At 36.9% G+C, this 5138-nt stretch overlaps 1 long non-coding RNA gene across 1 annotated transcript; it reads left to right on the top strand.

Moving 5' to 3' along the window:
• The first annotated feature begins 4032 nt into the window (after nucleotides 1-4032).
• LOC143782283 (uncharacterized) lies at nucleotides 4033-4761 on the top strand. Its single transcript, XR_013216976.1, has 3 exons — nucleotides 4033-4129; nucleotides 4440-4510; nucleotides 4584-4761. It is a non-coding gene; the product is annotated as an uncharacterized LOC143782283 (long non-coding RNA).
• The last annotated feature ends 377 nt before the right edge of the window (nucleotides 4762-5138 follow it).

Genomic DNA, 5138 nt, shown 5'->3' with positions numbered 1-5138 from the left:
AATACATCTTTTTCACAATTTCCTTGTATTGGGACTTTACGATCGGATCCGTTTTTGTTTTTTCTCATGTGTAGTCACCGACTGTCCTGTTGGTATATATATGTACATAGTCCGGTCCTTTTTTTAGTTGTGTGTGTGTACTGCACATCCTATGTTGTAATTCACTATATATACTTGCCAATTTTCCACCACACAATGGGATCTACCTTTATTCCCTTGTTCTCTATGATTACAGCAGTACCAGATTTATATATTTTTTTTAGATTTTGCTATTATCGCACACTAAAAATGGGGTTTAGCGTCACCATATTTTGAGAGCTATAATTTTTCTCTTTTTCTGCCGACAGTCTTGTTTTTTGTGGGATGAGTTGGAGTGTTTATTGGTGGCATTTTTTGGCACATAACATTTTTTGATCATTTTCTATTTCGATTTTAGGGATGCAGAATAGTTTTTCTGTTTGCTTTCTTATTTATTTTGTTCATTGTGTGGTTAAAAGTGATTAGATGACTTTATTCTTTGAGCCAGTACTGTGACAGCAATACCACATTTATATAGGGGTTTTTTGTTTTCTTGGTTATTCAGAATAAAAACCATTTTATAGAAAAAAAAATCGTTTTGGCTTCTCTATATTCTGAAAACAATCCCTTTTTTAGATTTCTCTGCTGACGGAGCTAATTGACGGCTTATTTTTTGTGGTACAAGATGATGTTTTTAACGACACCATTTCTATTTACATTTGTCTTTTATATAGTAGATTTTATTCTACGTCTTGTTCAGCTGTCTAAGGCTACTTTCACACATCAGATTTTTGCCGTCAGGCACAATCCGGCGAGTTTTGAAAAAAACGGATCCGTTTTTTTTTCTGCCGGATCCGTTTTTTTTCTCATAGAGTTGTACTAGCGCCAGATTGCGCCTGATGGCCACACGTTTCATCCGTTTTTTTGCCGGATCCGTCAGAAAACGTACCGGACTTCAGATTTGCAGCAGCACAAAATCTTGCGGATATCAGAATATGTGAAAGAACCGTCCTCATCTCGACCGGATAATTGTCCAGACCAGGATGTAAGACCGCCAGATTGGGTTCTGGAGGCATTCTCTGGCCTAAAATGTGTGAGCACAGATCAAAACCCCAAAGTCAGAATGGGAAAATTACCGGACAGTCCCACCACATATGGCTCAAGGAACCTTTTTGCTTGCAACTTCTCCAGCAAAGGGGGGAATAAATTGTAGAGAAGTGAGCTATTCTCCCCGGATAGAGATATCATCTGAGGTGCAGTTTTTTAATCTGCTCTAGGTGATTAACACTAAATCTAGAGGATTTTTGTACTAGACTAATAGCATCATGCCACTTCTGAGGGGATGTAAAGAATTTCAATTATTTTTCCCACTTTATCATGTATGGGAGTGTTCTCTCCAAGGGGGGATTATTGAGTATCTTATAAAAGTAGATAAACCCGAGTTTCCCCTGCCAGTGGAGAAAAGTGTTCTTTTCAGGGAAAAAGTCAAAGGTAGAGTCCAAGGAGCAGGCCCAGTGTAAAGCAAATGCCTAATTTGAAGGTATTTATTAAAGGCCCCCCTCAGGAATGGATGAGAAGTCAGGATATCATTAAATGGAATTAAGGCAAAGTCATCTATAAGGTCTCCCAATGGATTAATAGCCGCAGCGTCCCATCTTGACATGACTTTGGTTTTGATAAAACACAGTGGGCCTACACCAGCAGATGACATGGCTCCCCAAACCATCATTAATTGTGGGTACTTAACACTAGACCTTGGAAATCAAGGTCCCAGAGTCTGGAGGAAGAGTGGAGAGGCCACAATCCAGGCTGCTGGAGGTCTATTCTTGCCATTTGCAAGAATTTCTTTCAGGTGTACGGCTGCCCGAAGCGAATTCACTCTGATCAAGGCGCCTGTTTTCTTGGGAAAGTGATGGAAGAATTGCACCATCTGTACCAGATCGCAACATCTCGGACAACGCCTTACCACCCGCAGGGAAATAGAGCCTGTGAACAGTTCAACCGCACTCTTATACAGATGTGAAGATCGCTGGAGGAAGAGCCCGGAGGCCTGAATGCGTAGCTGAGTTAGTGTGAGTGTAGTTTACTGAAAAAGATGCCCGTAAACTGTATAACCTTTATTCAATATCAATTCAGATTCACATAGTGTAAATACCCCTCAATATAATTGCCTATATAGTTTGGGCTATAGAAGACCACAGGGAGACCACTTCCCCTGATAAAGCTAGAGTGATATATTCCTAGCCAATACCAGCCCCTATTTCACAAAATACATAGAGGTAAGCCCATCCTAATATCTCCTAGCGATTAATAGTACCTTACATCAGTGACATAATTGTGCTGACACATTCTCACTCAATAGATGTGCAGATAAGATATTTCGGATAGGGATGCGTGACTCCCTCTTAGGCTGCTTTCACACATCAGTCACAATACATCGAATTGTTAAAAAAACGGATCCGTCGCAGATTGTGAAAAACTGATGCGACGGATCTGTTTCTTTCGCCGGATCGTACTAGCTGATCCAGCTAATTGGATCCTAAAAAAATCGGAGCATGCTCAGTTAAAAAACGGAATCCATCGCCATTGGCTTCCATTCTAGAAAATGATGGATCCGTCGCTGTCCGTTTCTTTGACGGACACAAAAAACGTTTCTATGTCTGTTTTCTCCGGCCGTCGGATAAACTATTTTCCACGGATCCGGCAAAAAATGGATGAACGTGAGGCCATCCGTCGCAATCCGTCACTAATATAAGTCTATGAGAAAAAAAACGGATCCGGCGGCAACTTTTGCTGTATCCGTTTTGTTCACAATTCGACGGATTAAGCTTGACGGCAAAAACCTGATGTGTAAAAGCAGCCTAAATCCTACTCCAGGACCCATATTCCCAGCTCGGACCACAGAACATTTCATGGCAATATGTACATTAGAGTTGTCCACTCTCCCTCCCTATGTTGGTATTAATCTATGTTCTGGTTATAAGGTAATAAATGTAATAAAAAGTGGTAATAATGAAAAGAGATTTAGTGCAATATGTTGTTATCCATTTTGCATGGTCCCGTTATTTACTCATTTGCTTTGTATGTTTTGGTAGTGCTGTCAGAAAAGCTCAGCAAAGTTGTTTTATTTTGTTTGAATACCAATTCTATGCACAGTTTAGAGGGGGTGATGGAGCCAGTCTAACGATCTAGTTAGGACGTCTTCTATGTCAGGGTATAAGGCCACAGACAAAAGGCTCACAGTAAACGATCCCTGAATATCGGGCACATCCATAGCCTTATTACTGCCCCATGAAACAGGACCACACTCTATGGAGAGTCATTGAAAAAAAATGAGGAAACACGAACTCTAAACATTTAACTGATCCATATCATAAAACATGAAAGTAAAAATGTGATGTATTTTATATACTACTAATTCATAATCCAGTTCTGTAGCTATTCCATGGTGTTTCACAATTCAGAGGTGACAGGCTCAATGTCAGACATTACAAATGAACACAGAGTTCTATTCCTACAAGAGGAGGGGAGGATCCTGCTCGAACATTTACAGCTCAGAAGTAAAATGTTGGACACAAAAGGTAATAAGTGTTTGTAGCATAAGGTCCGGCCACCAGCCACTATCTGTATATGGACTGAATTTTATCAGATAACAAAATACATAGTTCAGTTTGATCAATGTGAAAAAAATGTAAGTAAACCTAGAAGTATTTTCATTTATTTTTTATTGTAATTAATAATAATCTTTATTTTTATATAGTGCTAACATACTACGCAGCGCTTTACAGACAATGGGGCTCACAATCTACATTCCCTATCAGTATGTCTTTGGAATGTGGGAGGAAACCGGAGAACCCGGAGGAAACCCACGCAAACACGGGGAGAACATACAAACTCTTTGCAGATGTTGTCCTTGGTGGGATTCCAGCGCTGCAAGGCTGCTGTGCTAACCACTGAGCCACCGTGCTGCCCACATAATTAATAATAAGATAGAAGGATAAGGGAGGGGTAAAACTAGGAACAGAATCAGTAGACACAATCATAGTCAGGGAGTCAGCCGGGGTCAGATGCCAGGTGATCAGTAGAAGATGGTGAAGGTCCTTCTATACAGGTAATTAATAGGATAGAAGGACAATTTTTTATTTTTTTTGTAATTAATAATGAAGGTCCTTCTATACAGGTAATAGGATAGAAGGACAATTTTTTTTGTAATTAATAATGAAGGTCCTTCTATACAGGTAATTAATAGGATAGAAGGACAATTTTTTATCTTTTGTAATTAATAATGAAGGTCCTTCTATACAGGTAATTAATAATAGGATAGAAGGACAATTTTTTTGTAATTAATAATGAAGGTCCTTCTATACAGGTAATTAATAGGATGGACAATTTTTTTTTGTAATGAAGGTCCTTCTATACAGGTAATTAATAATAGGATAGAAGGACAATTTATTTTTTTTTTACAATTAATAATGAAGGTCCTTCTATACAGGTAATTAATTATAGGATAGAAGGACAATTTTTTATTTTTTTTTGCAATTAATAATGAAGGGCCTTCTATACAGGTAATTAATTATAGGATAGAAGAACAATTTTTTATTTTTTTTGTATTTAATAATAAAGGTCCTTCTATACAGGTAATTAATAATAGGATAGAAGGACAATTTTTTATTTTTTTTTTGTAATTAATAATGAAGGTCCTTCTATACAGGTAATAATAGGATAGAAGAACAATTTTTTATTTTTTTGTAATTATTAATAAAGGTCCTTCTATACAGGTAATTAATAATAGGATAGAAGGACATTTTTTTTATTTTTTTTGTAATAATGAAGGGCCTTCTATACAGGTAATTAATAATAGGATAGAAGAACAATTTTTTATTTTTTTTGTAATTAATAATAAAGGTCCTTCTATGCAGGTAATTAATAATAGGATAGAAGAACAATTTTTTATTTTTTTTGTAATTAATAATAAAGGTCCTATACAGGTAATTAATAATAGGATAGAAGGACATTTTTTAATTTTTTTTGTAATAATGAAGGTCCTTCTATACAGGTAATAATAGGATAGAAGGACAATTTTTTATTTTTTTTGTAATTAATAATAAAGGTCCTTCTAT

Source organism: Ranitomeya variabilis, chromosome 1 (assembly GCF_051348905.1).
Source record: "Ranitomeya variabilis isolate aRanVar5 chromosome 1, aRanVar5.hap1, whole genome shotgun sequence".
Taxonomy (NCBI): domain Eukaryota; kingdom Metazoa; phylum Chordata; class Amphibia; order Anura; family Dendrobatidae; genus Ranitomeya; species Ranitomeya variabilis.
This window is presented reverse-complemented; position numbering and strand designations above follow the sequence as displayed.